The 18,556-nt window shown below is 32.1% G+C and overlaps 1 protein-coding gene across 1 annotated transcript in view; it reads left to right on the top strand.

Annotated features, from left to right (window-relative positions):
* Positions 1-12,311: 12,311 nt before the first annotated feature.
* Positions 12,312-18,556, top strand: part of LOC118183418 (A disintegrin and metalloproteinase with thrombospondin motifs like) — a 348,669-nt gene continuing 342,424 nt past the window's right edge. Inside the window, exon 1 of the mRNA XM_085814080.1 lies at positions 12,312-12,615. The gene's annotated coding sequence lies outside the window, so the exon portion shown is untranslated. The remainder of the gene's footprint in view (positions 12,616-18,556) is intronic.

The following is an 18,556-nucleotide window of genomic DNA, read 5'->3' as shown; positions in this document are numbered from 1 at the left end:
GAACAGTTTTTCACAGACGATTGAGTATTTCTCATTCAATTAATTCAGTATTCACTTTGCGACAAGGCAAAAATACATTAAAGCTCAAAATATCTGTATTAAAAATTACTAATTATTAAAAATCAAATTACTAATTATTAAAAATTAAGTAAATCTTAAACACTTATTTCCTCGAAAAAATTCCAGGAAAGATTAAGCATGATTTAATTCGCAATAATAAATGAAGGCGTTATCTTTGTTGTTGCGAAGCTACATTTCTCTAGATTGGCAGCAAACCCACTACTCTGCTGTTTCAAATGTAAACAAGCAATGGCCGCCATCAAAAAAATTATTAGGCTTAGTGGCACTTAAACAACTTTAAAATTGTTGATAATTCTAAAAATATTGCACACAGATTTACTAAAGGCATAAAAACCTTAACTGGAAGATAAGAACAACATAATTCAATCATTTTGAAAGTAAAAATGTACAATTTACAAACATATAAGAGTAAAGAAACTGAGATCACTGAGCCGGGTAACAGAGTGGATATATATATAAAAATATTTATATACGTTTGGTGCGGCCGATTGCAACCAAAATACGAGGTGCACATCTACATGTTATAGTACTTCTATATACAAAATTTCAACATTCTGAGGCTACTCGTTTTTGAGTTATGCGAGATACGTACGTACGTTCGTACAGACGCCACGAAAAATTCTCGTCAGAATTTATTTTAAAGCAGTTTTATAATTTTTTTGGAGGAAAAGAGTGTTTTATTGCATTCGAAAGCGGTCAAAATGGATATTTTCGTTGAAATATGCTGCCTGAAACTTTTCGAGATTACAATCTTCCTTTTTTCTTCGTACAAGGAAGTAAAAATCAGATTGAAATTATTTTCAGTTTTGTTTGATTTCTTGCATTTGAAAAATTTTTTATGTTGAATTTTTTCGAGATGTTAGAGTGTAATCTAAAACTTTCATGTTGCAATTGATGCACATTTTTTAATTTAAATTTCATTACTAACAAATTACATTATTCATCTGCATATTTTCAGAAAATTCGAAAAAGTTTCAATATACAGTAAATATTCCGATTGTAAGAGTAACTACTTAGCTCAAACCTGTGTTGTTCAAAGATCAAATACACAACCGTTTATCAACGGAAAACAAAATCCACCTAAAATAGTAGCATCTATTTTTTGATAGTTTTCAGCTGAATTTCCAAAACATTTTAAAATCAGCCATTTTCCTAAATTCCCCAAAAAATTCCAAAGAACTAAGATAATTTCTATTCATTTGTTAAATCTTTCCAGTACAGCGAAATTTAACTTGCGCTTGATCGATCGCTCACAAACTGCTTCCAGACATCATCAAAGAATTCAAAATGAAAGCATCGATACGAATACAACAAAAAACATTAAACAATAAGAAATAAGTCAGATTCTTTTGAAAGAGACAGAAACTTCAATAAATCTGGAGCAGAGAATAACCAAAGGCGTTTTCGAGAATTGGGACACACATTTTCTCTTACGATGTTCTTTCACTAGATCGAGCAGCGGTTAAAGGTAAAATCTGCTTAGTGGTTGATTCAAACATGCTGTCTGAGATGTATTAATATAAACGGTGACTTACTTTTCGTGCTTAAGAAAACGCAATTTTTGAAAAGCATTGTGTTTATCTTTTAAATTGGCTTGTCAACTTTCAGAAAGCATTTTTGACTTGGTACTCATTTAAAAAAGAAATACGTGTTCTACAAGTGTTAGTAATGTAACGCAATTCAGAAAATGTGTTTGCTTTGACAAAAATCACTTAAAAATAGACAAAATATACTTTATACCAGAGTTTTTATGTTACTTAAGAATAAATGATTAAAAACTTAAGCTTTGCTATACATTGAAACGCAAAATACTATAAATGTAAAGTATCAAGAGCAGAAAATAAAGTATACTATCGGGCAAAGACCGACAGATGAGCAGGCTGTGGCCAAAGCAAAATTTATATGAAAAAAATGTATAAAAATATTTCAGTATGAATGAAATCAGTTCTTTTTTTTTTTTTTTGCAAGCAGCAATCAATTCGTAAATATTTTTTTTTTCTTGTTGTTGTTGTTTCTAAACCAGGAAATAAAATCTTTTGTCACTTCAAGTAAGATGTCATGATTTAAATTAATGTAATGGGACAACATTTTCTCAGTATCAGTAAAACAATTAATGCGACAATAACATATCGTCTTACATTGGAAACTCGGCAATTCTCCGTAAACTTAAAATTCTCGAAATTAATTTGTATATTGCCAAAATGGCCGAGACATTGTTCCGAAAAATCCTGGAAATTAATAATGACACCATTCCTATTTTAAACTATGAATATTTGTATATACATATGTTATAGCAATTTTAAGTGTATTATGAAACATGTTTTTTACAATCACTGGTATTTCTTTTCTACTTGGTTCTCGCTAACCTCACACCCCATCTTCACATTGATGCTGACAATTTTTCCTAGCCCAATTTTACTGGTGGCAATTAGGTGTAGCACATCGTTCTCTGTCGGTTCTCTGCCATCTTCTTTGAAGAAGCTCTCATGAGATATTGCTACCCTACCTTATACAGATATTCCATTATAATTGCTGTTATCGATTTTTCATGCTTCATCATCTGTTACTTGTTCGAAAACTCTACAAGTTAGAAAATCGTCTTCTCTTGCTATATTGGGCTAGAGACTCCATTCGGACACCTGTCAAATGCGAATGCATTTAGCATCAACCGAGGATAGTTACTACCGATTTGGAGCATCTGAAAGAATTTTAAAATATCTATACACAAGATCACAATTCATTTTGTGTTCTAAGAACTTGCTGCTTAGAACTGAAGGTATTCCTGAATACGAAATTCCTCTTTGGTCACTTGCACTTGCTCAATCCATTGGAAGGGGCAAAGGATTCATGAAATATATGGGTAAAATAAACGGGTAGAGCCGAAACAGGAAGTGCCTTTGTGTGCAAAAAAATAATAACGTGAATTCAAAATATTGTTACGTTTTTCTTCTGACACCAGTTGTTACGTTATTTTCTCCCTTCACGTTCGTACGAGGTTCGTGAAGATTTAGAGTGAATACTGACAATAGTACTTGATGAAGTGTCGAAACACACGTTATTGGGCAGTATTGTCAGGACAGCTTCAAAACACGTTTTTACAGTCGTCGATGAACTACTATAAACACGCTGACACGATCAGCGACACAGCTTCCAGGTTATCAGGCTATCACGGTGGAGACAGCTTCACGACAAAGCACTAGAGTACAGCTCCCAACTCTGCTTGGTCGTTCTCGGAACTCCACGTACTCTCTAGACTCTCCACGCTACAATTCGTGATGCACTCGACGATACACAGAGCACAGCTCCCGACTCTTCGGTTCAGTCGTTCCCGGAGCTCAACACGCTCTCTCGACGATGCACTAACCGCGATACACTACGAGACTCTTTCGGTGCACTCGACGACCCACTCAGCACTCGCTGTCCGGCTGTCGACTCGATCGACTTCGCAGGGATTGACTCGCTAGACGAGACACCAACTCAATACTAACTGACTGAGGGCCAGCAGTGTTTATATAGCTTTCGCCTTGTGTTCGAGAACATTCTGGGCTAAGCCGGTAAGAATTCGTTCCAGAAGGTTCTCCAACCGTCCATGGTATATCGCCAATTTTGTCGCCAAATGTGGCAACCCTACATTCCATTGCTATTTTATGGCAACCCTAAACCTGCTTTGCGGGAAAGCTATCCCACTGCGCCTGTACATTTCGTAACAATATCATTCAAGCCTACCATGTTGCAACACATAGGTTAAATTAAACTTCTTAAGTTTTATATGAAAATTTTGACTTCGAATAAGAGAGGCATAAATTTTGCTTTGCTACTGAAAAATTGCTTTTATAATTTTTAATATAATTACTATCATTAAAAATTGGCCTTTATAATATTTTTTAAAATTTTCAGTGGCTAGACAAGAAGTTATAAAGAACTAAAATCTTATAAACAGAGGTTACAAACAATAGAACTAAGAACAAAAAGAACGAAGGTATTGCCTAAAAATCATTTTTGTCTCCCAGTATCTCGACTCTTCTGTAAGGCAACGAAGAGCCCAGCATTGGAGAAGTTGGTCCCTGTCCATTTCTTCTCCAGAATCACAAAGTGGACAAACAGGATCGCTTAAAACGCCTATGCAGTGCAGGTAGGCGGTAAGGCAATCATGTCCTGTAGACAGACGGAAAGCCGCAACTGCATTGCGTCTTGGACTATTGGGAATAAGAGAAGGACTTAACATTCCCTAACTAAAAAGTATTTAACATTCCCTAACTAAAAAGGCTGTACGTGTCTAAAAATTTCGTAAGATATTAGATGTAAATAATTTTTTTAAAAACAGTTTAAACCTTCAATAAGAAGTGGCTGTATTAGGGCGTTGTAGGAAGCTGGCACCTGTTTTTTCAACGAAATTCTCTTGTTCATTGGCCCCAAAGACCACAATGGCCAGGCACCCACTGGAGAACAATTTGTTTCCTCTTTAGCAGTTACAATATAAAGGAAAATAACTTTAAAATTACTTTTTGATTATTATGATATAATTTCCAGTGATTTAAATCTGTGGAAAATAGAATGAAAACAGAGCGTAAAAATATATTTTAGTAAATCAAGCTTCAATAAATTTCGACTTCTTTAGAGAACTTAGCTTGAAATGGCGATGAAAATGCTTGAAAGAAGATTTACTTAATCCCTAATAGACGCATAATTATGTCACATATTTACAGAAGAAATTATTTTAGTTTCGCATCAGTCGCTTCATGGAGTCAGCGGGAACATAGAAGCAAAGGATTAATTGAAACAACCTGTCTGGCTTTACTTTGAAAATCTAGAAAGCGACAGTAATTAAGAAACTATAAGAGTTTTAGAAGTCAGTATTCGTCTAGAGGTTTTCACCTGAAGAATTCAAACATCCAGTTTTGCTTTTATAAAGATTTGTATTAACACTGTTTTAATTTCGCACGGTTTTTTGGGGGGAAGAGGAGGAGGGACTAAGTCTTTAAGAGTTCAGATATCAGGTTTTTGGAAATGTTCATTAGTATGTAAGCTGAAATAAGAAAACAATGTAAAAGTTTAAAAAAAAAATCTGAAAGTTTTGAGATTTTATAATACACCCAAAGGAGCAGTTTTCTAACGTTTTGTACATTAATTTTACTTATTAAATATCATTTTCTTCGCATTTAAACCATAAAGTTCAATTCAGCAGCAATATCACACACACACACACACACAAAAAAAAAAAAAAAAAAAAAAAAGAAAGAAAGAAAGAAAGAAATCTTGCGCATAAAATATCCGTGCTTGAAGTTGCATGCGATGTTGGTTTGAAATCGTTGAGTTTGTTAATAAAAATCCGTTTAAGTTTTACAAAATATGAAATAGATAATAAAACAAATTTCAAATTTGGGCTTCTATAATCGAGAGGAGGATTACGTTATTCAAAATTTCCTGCCTCTAGGTACCGTTTTCTTTCACAATGCGAGAAATATACATACATTTATGCAGATTTTTCATTATTTAAATATAATGCAGGGTTCTAATATTTGGTGGCAACAATTTCAAAAGTAATACAGACTTTTATAGTGAACCAACGCAAAATGCCAAAATTAAATTCCTTCTGAGCTAACGAGGCTGAAACGTCCTTTGAAATTACATTTACTCCAAAAATGCGGTTTATAGTAATTTATTTTCGGAAAATGTATAAGACGTGCTTTACTCTAGCGTTGCTATATTTGCTCTTGTACCCAAGGTAACAAGAAATGAAAAATAAAATGAGAAGAATTTCATATTTTATTCTAAGAGATGAATAAAAAATTTTCTTATCTGTAGCGTTATTTCTTTTTAGTTTAGTAATTTAAGTACATTAAAAAACGTAAATTTAAGTACATGATGATTGAAAAATGTAATAAAGACCGTTTAGTTGCTAGCGGAATATAATTGCTATATAAATGCCCTTCGAAACCTAACCCTTCGGTTAGGTTTATTAAATTATGGCAAAGCACAAGAAAGTTATCTGCCTAAGGAGAGGGATGCCTTCGCCGAAGACTTTTTAAGCGAAACTGGCTCTTACGCACGTTATCCTGGAGAGCCCCAGGAAAATACCTGTGCAGCCAGCTTACTCGCAGGAATTCGAACTCTCGGCCGAACTAGCAGCGTTCAGCGGCTTTACCTGCTCGGCCGCTGATGAGCCTTCTCTCTTTTCAAATATCGCATTGACTCGCATATCTCCCCTTTTCCTTCTAATTTTACAATTTGAAAACAGGAATGGTAAAAATACTCGATGTTTATTATTTCGGAAGAGACGACTTGATGATTATAAAATAGGATATTAAAATCACACTTAAAGACTAATATTATTATAGTACGTTTTACAAATGATTTATATATTTCAATAATATTCTTTTTACTTACACGAAATATTTACCTATTTGCGCACACATTTTTTACTTTGTTACCATAAATCAGAATTTTCTAAATCATACGCTGAAAAAAACTAGGAGCACTAGGGGCAAAAGTATGCAAGGGGTGGGGGAGAAAAATGCGAGCAAATACGGTAAGATGACAGAAAAGTACTTAAGAATATGAGCGAAGATTAAAATCTTGTTAATCTACGTATGTGTTAACAAAGTATTTTGGGGGAGAAGGGACAATTTTTATATTTTTAAATAAATGACATATAATTTTCCATGCAAAAAATTAATTTCCTGTAAATAAAGTTTATAAATTCTCAAAATAAAATTCATTTAAAGGAAGGGAAAAAAACAAATCAAAATTTAATTAGGGATATTAATACGATTCTTTTCTTACTATTACTGCTTTGTTTAAATGTCAAAAAATAATTTTCTATTTTTTTTAACAAAAACTACAAGTTCTGCATGATTTTCCCTTATTTATTTACATATTTGTTTATCTATTGAAAGCCTACCTATATGTAAAAATTGATAGATAAGAATAAACAAGTAGACAAATAATTATGCGATTACAGATTAATAATTAATATGATTAATTAATTAACAAAAAATCTTAGTGTACAGGTTTATACTAAAGAATTATCTTCAATTAATTATCTTCAATTAATTCTCTGGGAAAGGTCACTGTGTCTTAATCTTCAATTAATGTTTTATAATTACTTAGATTACCACCTACATCAAAATTTTAATAGTAATCTAGTGAAATGTTTCAATGTGATTAAATTATATACAAATGTTTACAGAATACTCTCAACTACCTACCTTAATTTTAAGAAGTGTTAGAAAATTCAATAGACTCTTATGGAGAATTTGGGGAATTTCAGGCATTACAAACTTCAAGGCCTATAGAGAAATTTGAAATTTCTGAAAGCTGTTACAAAACGATCGATCATAATTGGAAAACCCATTCCCTTTGCTCCCCGCCGCCGAATTTTATGTGGTATATTATCTTCCGCCAACTTATATACATAGGTAAGGAAGGCAATGTTTTTGAAGTGAAATATTCGAAAGTGAGTTTTCAGTGAATTAAGGTTCATACAAACACATTTTAACTACCTTTACGATATGCCCCCCCGGGGGTCGACGTAGAGAACTCTGCGAAGCTACTGGCTAGGATCTGTACCTAGGCAGTCTCGGCCACGGGGGTATAAAATTTATGAACTTGGTGGTTCTGAAGGCTCTGGGAAAGGTCACTTATTGGCCGGCCTCGGAGTCTGGCACGTCCTAACGCGGCGTGGTTCTAGTAACCCGGGGGTCTCCCCCGGGGTCGCTGGGTAATGTCCCGCTGCGACGTGCTCGCCCAATCGACTGGTAGGAGCATTAGACGACCGGTGCTGTCTGGTGTCTTATCCAGGTGGTGCGCTGCTCTCCTGGAGGGTAATAGTGGAGGCTGAACCTGCACGATGTGCCCAAAGGGGGAGTAGACCTGTAGTGGGCTTAGTTCCCGGAACAGGGAAGCCAAAAACTTACTTACTTACCTTTACGATATGTGTCTGTATGTGTATAATAATTTTTCTGTCCACCATAACTCTTTTATCAAGTTTCTTAAAGACTTTTGTTTACAGTATTTAAGCTTTCTGCATTCATATGAAGTGTTAATTAGATTTTGGGTGAAATTGGATTTGCGGAAGTGGAACCTACTTGAAGGCCATGATGGCCTTTTTATACTAACAGGACTTAAAAGCCCAAGGAACATGAATGGACTTGACAGCTCAGCTCACAGGAGAAAAGAACAATCACGTTTTTACCTCCCGCCAGTGTATAAACATAGGCAGCAGAAGTTATGTTTTCGGTCTCGAATTTCGATAGTGAGTAATTTTTAGAGAATAAACACGAATTATAGTCCCCGTAACTTGTTTTTAATACTTTTACAATGATGTCTGTTTGTTTTATGTGTCTGCGTGTATCTGTATGACGACTGTTTCATCCGCAGTAACTTTTATATCAAATTCGCAAAAACTTCTACTTTTCATATTTAAGCTTTCCGCATTCATAGAAAGAGTTGATTAGATTTTTAGTAAACTTGACTAAACTCAGATTTTGGGTAAACTTGGAAGTGGTACTTCATATGAAATCTTTAAGAACAACTAACATAAACAGTCTTTAAGAAACAACTAGGAGTAACACTTCACTTGAAGTTCATAACAGTTTTTAAGAAAGTTCATAACAGAAACACTATATTAAAATATAATCCAAAACTTTTCAATTTTAGTATTTAAGATTTCTGTATCAATGGAAACAACATATTAGAATTTAGCTAAAATTGATAAACCGGAAGTGATACTTTGCTTCAAGTTTAATATATTATGAAGTAATCCAAAACTTCTTAAACTTGGCATTTAAAATAAGGTATGTGACTGAGGTCAAATATTACCTATATAAGCATTAAATATATTCTTCAAATTATGCCAAATGCGACGAGATTTATGTAGCAATTAGTCTCAATCCTTAAATTTGTGTTCGTTTTACTTTTGTGTCAAATCATTTTTCAGATAAAAAAAATCTGATGTATACATCACATGACTTCCTTGTACGGATATTAAATTATACGCATTTTTCTTGCATTTCGTTTAAACTTATTGGATTGAATTAAACCTACTTCGCCGACAGCGCATAAACCACAATAGAATAAATGCGTTCTTTAAAATTCAATCTAGTATTTGTTTACCATAGCGACACTCTGACGCTAGATTCACTTAACAGTATTATATTTCCAGTATTATATTCATAACCATATTCCAGTGTTATATTCATTCATATGTTATTCAGTATATTTCATTCATTTTCAGTATTATATTCATATATTTTCTTAACAGTATAATATTCATAATATAACTCAGAATGCACAAAATTTATATCATTTAAAGAATTATCTAATCGTTGCCATATTCAAATACTATAATAAAGCTATTCAAATACTATACTATTCAAATACTGTAATAAAGCTAGAACGATGTATAAAAGAAATTAAGCAAACAAAACAAAAAAGAAACAGTTTTTCGCAGACGATTCAGTATTTCTCATTCAATTAATTCAGTTCTCACTTCGCGACAAGGCAAAAATACATAAAAACCCAAAATATCTGTATTAAAAATTTCGAAGTGAATCTTAAACACTTATTTCCTCGAAAAAATTCCAGAAAGGATTAAGCATGATTTAAATCGCAATAATTAATGAAAGGCGTTATCTTTGTTGTTGCGAAGCTACGTTTCTCTAGATTGGCAACAAATCCGTTATTCTGTCAAGTTTCAAATATAAACAAACATGGCCTCCATGGCAAAAATAATTAGTCTTAACCGCATTTAAACGACTTTTAAATTGTTGATAATTCTAAAAATATTGCATTCAGATTTACTAAAGGCATAAAAACCTTAACCGGAAAATAAGAACAACATAATTCAACCATTTTTAAAGCAAAAAATGTACAATTTACAAACATATAAGAGTAAAGAAACTGAGATTACTGAGCCGGGTAACAGAGGGGATATATATATAAATATATTTATATACGTTTGGCTCGGCCGATTGCAACCAAAATACGAGGTGCACATCTACATGTTATAGCAATCCTATGTACAAAATTTCAACGTTCTGAGGCTACTCGTTTTTGAGTTATGCGAGGATACGTACGTACGTACAGACGCCACGAAAAATTCTCTTCAGAATTCATTTTAAAGCAGTTTTATAATTTTTTTGGAGGAAAAGCGTCTTTTATTCTGTCCTCACGTACAGATATCACGCAAATACATCGTTGAATTGCATTCAAAAGCGGTCAAAATGAATATTTTCGTTGAAATATGCTGCCTGAAACCTTTCACGATTACAATACTTCCTTTTTACTTCGTACAAGGAAGTAAAAATGGTGTTACCAAATGTTCTACGCATTATTTTTAATGAAATGATATAGCAAATATAAACAACATAGGGAATAAACTAAACAATGTATGGCAAAAATTAATACTCTGTTGGAAATTCTAAAGCTATGCTGAATTTAAAGATTTTATGATAGAATTTTATGAGTCATAAGAGCAAAAAAAGTGATGTGCATTGAAACATAAATTTATAAGTAAATTAAATATCAGTTACAGCCGAAAGTGATAATTTACTTAAAGTTCATTCTTATATCGTTGACAGGTCATGTGCTGGCCCCGTCAGATTTTTTTTTTCCTTGTGAGAAGACATGAAAGGATTTAAACAATTATAGTAGACAGCAGCTGTAATTGATACTCCAGTGTTCTCTGCCTCCTCTAATATTTTAAATTTTATTTAAATTTTAATTAGTTGTTTTTAATCTCTTGTTTTTAATATCTAGTAGATTTTTATTAAAGTTTATTCATATATACTTAACCTTTTCCTGGGAGCTGGATTATGTCCCACACATTCACTACATTAAATAAGGCTAAAAAATTTGAGTTTACTATCGAAATTTAAAATTTTCTACTTAATGCGGAGCAGAAAATGACAGGCTGTCGATTTGTTTTTCTAATACTTGATGATTAACTAGCAAATTAAATAGCTTCAGTGAATAAAAAATTATTCTCGATAACCAACGTGAAATGGTTATTATTCAGTGGGCTAAAATTTATTATGAAATTTTAAGAAATCTAAAATTAATTTACATAGTAATTGTTAAAAACATTTTCAAACTGTGCCCCTGTTTAGAATGAGATGTGTATAATTAAACCAGCTTTTAAAAATATGAGAAGGTTTTTTTTTTTTTTATTTACTGGAAAACAAATTAATGTTTCCTTTATGTATGTCATCTGAGCTCGGAAATCCAACATACTGAATAATTTCTCAGTCTCTCTTTACCTAAATTTTTTTTCGCAGATTATTAAAATAATCTACAGAAGTGGTTGTTTTCTTGTAAAATGTTTTGATTTCGGTTTATGTAACACGGTATGTAGGCAAACTCTAAATTAGAAATACAATACATATGGAAATAAGAAAATATTTTACATCGTATATTATGATATGGAAATATCCTCCTCATTTCTATTACCGGAAGCTTTCCGTTGTATACGGAAGCTAGATGCTTTCTTTATTTAAGATTCAGAGCAATCATGATGCTAAATTTCAAATAAAATGGTGTTACCAAATGTTCTACGCATTATTTTTAATGAAATGATATAGCAAATATAAACAACATAGGGAATAAACTAAACAATGTATGGCAAAAATTAATACTCTGTTGGAAATTCTAAAGCTATGCTGAATTTAAAGATTTTATGATAGAATTTTATGAGTCATAAGAGCAAAAAAAGTGATGTGCATTGAAACATAAATTTATAAGTAAATTAAATATCAGTTACAGCCGAAAGTGATAATTTACTTAAAGTTCATTCATAAATAAAAGTCTGAAATGTGCAATTGCCGATGCTTTTATTGCTCATTAGTGTATGCTCGAGTCGTAATTGTATCTACTACACCTGGTGATTACAGCAACCCTTCTCAATTATTTGAGTATCCCGGAGGTAAGATTGCAAAGAAAGGTAAAACAGTAGACAGAATTCGGCGATTAATCGCCAAACAGGAGTGCGAAAGTCCGAGTGGTACACAGACCGACTTTCCGTTTAACGTGGCTGATGTTCCCATTGAAGAAGTTTCAAGGTCGCCAGTGCTGAAACTGGGCTACTGCTTCCCAAGTGCACTGATCCAAAACACAACGTACCCTTTTCTCCTCTTCCCCCCAAATCATCAAATCCACAAGCGGAGAATAAGATTCAGAAAAGAGAAAAAAAGGACGTAGGCAAAAGCGGTCTTCACGAGACTGTTTGCAAGTTTTGACAGCTGCTAGCGGATTTTTTTTTCTTTATTTGCATATTATTTAGTGATGTTAAGCTGACGATTAGCTTTAACCTTTAAGGAATATTAGCTACTATTTTGTGGTTGTTTATGGACTTCTGTGGATTACTTTGAAAGTGGCAATTAATTGAGGATTGATGCAGATACCGGTCATAGCAAGGCTGTCCCCAAACGTGGGTGCATGCCATCAGAAATGACGCAAAAGGATACATCTGAGAACAGATCGAAAAACCGGTGTGCTCCCTCGGGTAGCCGAGGGTTGGAAAGTGGATCTATAAAAGAGGTAAGTAAAATTTAACCAAAGAAGATTGCATTTGAAGATTTCTTCAATCATAAATACTAGAATGCTCTTCAGTCATAAATATTGGAGTTATATAAAAGATTTTAATAAGCCAAGAATTTAAAAAAAAAAAAAAAAAAAAAAAGAAAAAAAGAAAAAAAGAAAAGAAAAAGAAAAGAAAAGAAAAAAGCTCTTTTAATTTGGTAATGCAGCTTTAAAAAAATATTTCGTGGATACCAGATCGAAAAAAATTTTTTTTTCAAAATTTCATTATGTGTTTCAATTAATAAAATTAAGGATTTTAACAGATTTCATGCGTAATTTTTATCTAAATAGTATACTTATATCATGCAGAAATACAGTATCAATATCTGAAGTTAATGTAAAATTCTTTATTGATTATAATGAAGCAAAATTGCATTAAATTTCACGTGATCATTCATTATAATGTAGAATAGTGCAAGGAAGTTTTCTGGAAGAAAACTCATATTCGGCCATATAACTACAACTGAAAAATATAAAATTTCAAAACTAATGCGCGTTATTATTTTTTTTTTTTGATCAAATAACGATTTCAAGTGCTTAAATATGATTTTTTGAGGGAAAATCATAAAACACTTTAATAAAAATTAATATAAAATTCAATTAAATATGCATGTTTACTTATTGACGCATTGCTAGACAAAATGCAGTTTAAGTATGCTATTTTTGAAAAGTAAATGATAGTTATGTTTGAATGCATTATGATAAAAAAATAGCGAAAACAAAGGATTCCGAAGAATTCTTTTCTATTTTTCTTAGGCAGACAGTTATAGCCCTTGTTACATGCTCATATAAAAATTTTTATTTTTTTCGAATAACTTTCTCAGATGAAAAATTGGGAATAAGTAAAATCTTCTTAGTTATTTTCTTATTTTTTTGCGTAATTTTAAAGTGCTTGTCTTACAAAGTAGCACAATCGCATGAATTTATCTAAGTAACATTTTACATCAACTGCAGCTGATCTATGCTAATATTATAATTATTCTAGTATAGAAATGATTGGAAAATTTGCACTCAAATATATTGACAGTTTTTTACGTATAAGGAGAATACGCAGTTATTACATTAAAAAGAAGAAATTTTTTTTTCATTGTTTGGAGCTACTGTGATGGGGCTACTATGGGCAGGCTACTATGATGAGGAGTTAAAAGCGAAAGTTTTGGTGAAAGTAAAATAAAATCAACACCGGGTGCATTTAACCTAATTAAATTTTATTAAGAAATAACATATGGAAACGAACTTGTTAGTGAAAATAAATTTTCGCAAAAAGATATGTTGTTTTTATCCGTTTCCCAACTACTATCTAAGCCACTGCATACTTGTGGCCACTGCATACATATCTTTAACAAAACCTATTACATAAAACGGTAGAATTCTAATTATTCGAACAACTGGGATTAAAGATCATTCGGCTTGTTGGAAGATCCAAATATTTGGTTTTGCTTTATTGCTGCAACGAAATGAAGCGATTTTATTTTTTCGTTTATTACATCTTATTTAAAAAACAGATTTTAGAATTAAAAAAAAATATATTTCCATTAATCAAACATAGATAACTCTTTTTCATTGCACAAATTTAAGAAATGAAATTACTTCTTACTTTCTTAAACTCGAAGTTCCTTTATATTTCAACTAAAATGAAATAACGGAATTAATTCTTCGTTTACTTAAGCCACGAAAACTAAAAATTTTTTAACATAATTTAACATACTTTATTCCTTTATTTTTGTTTTTTATTTAATTTATTTATGTTTTAAATTTAAGAGTGGAAATGATTTTTTATGCGACTAAAATAAAACGCATATTTTTATTAATGGTAGATGGTAACACAAATTAATGTAAGATAACAATTAAATACTCTCCTGCATTATGTTTCTTGGCTAGAATTTGATTTGTATTATTTCATAGAAGAGGGTAGAGTAATTCGGATAATTATAGCTCTGAATAACTAGAGTCCGGATAATTGAAATTGTACTGCTTGCATACTTTGTAGAGACATTAGATTATTTTTTGAAAGAAAAAGAGATGAAAAATGTGCAATGCCTTCGCCGGGACGCTAGCCTCGGACTTCTCGAATACGCGCCGAGTGTACTGACTACTACACCACGAACGCATGCTAAGAAGGAAGAAGAAATACCTTATGTACTCCCCCTTTTAAAGGGCGACTGCGGATTAGGGACCCAATCGCCAAATCTTGGTGATGAAGAATCATCATCCGCCACTTTTTTCTAGCTCAGACGCCACTGTAGATACATTAGGTATTTTTGAAAGCAGGAGAGATGAAAAATGTGCAGTGCCTTCGCCGGGACTCGAACCTCGGACTTCTCGAATACGCGGCGAGTGTGCTGACCACTACACTACGAAAGCATGCTAAGAAGGCGGGAGAAATACCTTATAACTTTACTAAAGACACTATTATTATGAACTTTGAATGAAAGTATTCGTGATTATTACATTGCTTTTTTTCAAACTAATAACTGATATTCATAACAGAGCTAGAACCTTTATGAAGAGCACCGTTCTTAAAATTCCTGCTTTGGTGAATACTGGCCGTCCAGCAAATAAAGGCCAGACCGTTAATGATAAGGCAGCCTAATAGAAGCTTAAAATATGAACAAAATTTTAAAAGATTTTCGGTTTTATAGAACAAATATATTTAAACAAAATAACATTATGTTCTCGGGTCATTACCAACAAATAGATCAGTGTTACACTTTTACCACTGAAGTAAATTCAATATGTTTTTTCAAAAATTTTAAATAGTTAAAAATCTCTCTCTGCCTCTTTTTTGGCTGTATTTGGTTGTATATATCCTCTCTTCCATCAACAAAATTTTCATTCTAAAATTTCAGTTTCTTCCTCTCAAGATAGCTTTAAAAATTAATGTGTTATCTAATGTATATAAGATTAAAAATTTAATGTAAATTTCACCATTATATGTACCTTTCTCAATTCCATAATGGCTGTAATGGACCAGTATATGATAAGCTCGTTTCGCCTCACTTTAACCATTAAATAACTCTGACAGGATAATATCAAAATTGCATGAAAGCGTTATCTCAAACAGCGTTAGCAGAAATTATATCCATATTTAAATTCATTATATGCGATTATTCTAACAATAATAATAACTTTATTTATGTATTACCCATATTGTAAATACTAATAATATTTACAATGGGGTATAGATTTACAAAAATATATATTTGATGCAAAACAATAAAAAAGAATAGATTTATACAAAAAAAACAAAAGATAGTAGAGATTGGTGCACTTAGATAGAGATGGTATATCGATACTGAAATCAACTGAAATATGGGACACTATATTTTTTTATCATGGAAAAAATCGGCATCAGTTTCAAAATAATATTATAAATTTGTTTTGATAAGAAACTGCAATACCGAAGTTGAACATATTTTGTATGTGAAACGAAATGATAACTTTAAAACCATATTCCAAAATTTTATTGACGTACGAAACAACAGCAACAGCTTTCAAACGAATTTATAAGCACAGCTCCGATACGTGATTTACTCACACTTTTAGGGGCAGCACATTTTAACATTTTTTACTGTTTAGCAAATAAGTGTAAAAATCAAAGCACATACTAGTTTTTGAATTGCGTTGCATGAGCACGGCAGATTGATTTCACATTATCCTAAATTATTAAGCCTTCGTAAAATTTGCAAGTCCCTTTGGGGACATCGACTTACAGTCCATTTTATAACACCGTAAAATTTACAAATTACCATTTGGCAACACGCCTGATTTCTGCCTCTATATATATCTAAACGGCATATTTTGACATTTCAAATTTGTTTTTTTTTTTCATTGTTTGGAACTACTATGATGGGGGGGTACTATGGACAGGCTACTATGATGAGGAGTACTAGTATACTAGTACCATAAGATAAGATTAGGGTATTAAAATTTCAATAAGCTCTGAACTAAACTAGAAATGGAAAATCAATTAAGATTTGAACGGGGTTAATGTTTTCTTTTATAATGCAATTCTAGCAAACATTTATGTAAGACAAAGCTATTATTCATACTTTTTCAGCTTTTGTTTAGTAATTGCTTTCTGAATAACGTTCAAAATTCTTAAAATCAAATCACGAATACTAATAGAAAACTAAAAGAAGTTGGGGTTTTTTCTGAGTGTTTCCATAAATTTTTATGAAAAATATGAAATGTAATATTAGTAACTAATTAAAATGGGATGGGTTTTTTACAAATTGAAGCACTCATTCGACGAGAGGAACATAAAATAATTAGATTTTACTTTTGAAAACACCTTGCACACGTAGATGACCTAAATTAAAATAATGAATTTCTAACAATCAGTGAAGAAAGCAAAAATATAATAACTTTTTTGATTATAGAGTTAAAATAGCAAACCCATTAACAAAATCAGAACGCTGAGTTTTCGGAAGTGAACAAGCGAGCATCAAACATTGTTTAACTAGGAAAAAAAAATTTGAAAGCTTTAAGATGTTACATAACGCCCAAAGGGATTTTTTTTAACATTTTGTGTGTTACCTTTATTTATTAAATATCATGTTCTTCGCACTTAACCATAAAATTCAATTCTACAGCAATATCGCAAAGAATTTCCAATACACAGTCTCACGTGCTGGAGATGAAAATGTTCTTTTTCCTTCCGTACAGTGTTGCCATTGCTCGATTTGAAATCGTTGAGTTTTTTAATCAAAAATTCGTTAAAGTTTTACAAAATATGAAATCGATAATAAAAAAATTCCAAATTCGGGCTTCCCAGATGCCCATATTCGCTGGAGGATTACGTTATTCAAAATTTCATGTCTCTAGGTACAGTTGTTTTATCACAATGCGAGAAACATACATACATTTATGCAGATTATTCATTATTTAATTTGTTTAAATATAACACAGGGCGATATTATTTGGTGGCAAAAATTTGAAAAGTGAAATGGACATTTAAAGTTTTCGACACAAAATGCCAAAACGAAATTAATAGCCCTTCTGGGCTAACGCCCTATGGGCTAAATAAAAAAAATTTGGAGTAATATATCTTATACTTTTGAGCTATGCACTCCACAAATTAACGTCAATGCAACAGAAAGGACTCAAATATTCAGCTTGTAGCTTGCTTTATTACATGAAGTTCCGCAAGAGGCATAGTCTTTCAAGTACCATGCATATCTAATGATATCCGTCAATATATCTACTATTATTTCATATTTAAAAATCATAAAAATGGTGACGATTTAAAGGTATCATCTGATGTGTCACCTACATAAGCCTAGACAATAGTATCCAATACTTTTAGCGGAAGCATGAAGAGTAAAATATCAAATCCGCTCATGGTCTGATGCTCTTTTTTAAAAAAGCAATTACTCTTGTTAGGCCGAGCGAACTGAACCTCGCTTGAAAGGCTGTGACACGATGTGGTTTCTTACAACTCTTTTTTTACATGAGGTTTGTAAAATAGCACAAACAGAGTGTGAAGCTTTCCGCTGAACAGATGGGTCTTAGGGTGGTATCCTAAGGAATTTTATACAGTTGTCTTCTCCGAGTTGTTGATAAAGATGTTTTAGCGCTATTCAAGAGAAAAATAGGCTGTTTCTTGTTGTCAACACCCAAATGCTGTTAGTTTATTTTTTTTCGCACGTGTTAAGGTGTTCGATGATTTTTTTTATTTCCGGTTAAAGGAAAAGACTTTTTATAGAAAAGGATTTCTTTAATTTTAGATTTTCTAATTAAACTTTCGCCATAAGTATTTATTTTTTTTTAACTAATGTAAGTAAATATACGAAAGTCATCTCCTTTAATGCTACCTAAATTTTGACTTGGACTGTTTTTAATTATTTCTTAATACTTTATTGATCTTAAGAGCGTTATAGACCTTCCATGTTTACAA

Source organism: Stegodyphus dumicola, chromosome 1 (assembly GCF_044657685.1).
Source record: "Stegodyphus dumicola isolate Sdum_Otavi_A_Nest chromosome 1, ASM4465768v1".
Lineage (NCBI taxonomy): Eukaryota > Metazoa > Arthropoda > Arachnida > Araneae > Eresidae > Stegodyphus > Stegodyphus dumicola.
The sequence above is the reverse complement of the archived record's forward strand: the minus strand, read 5'-3'. Positions and strand labels throughout refer to the sequence as shown.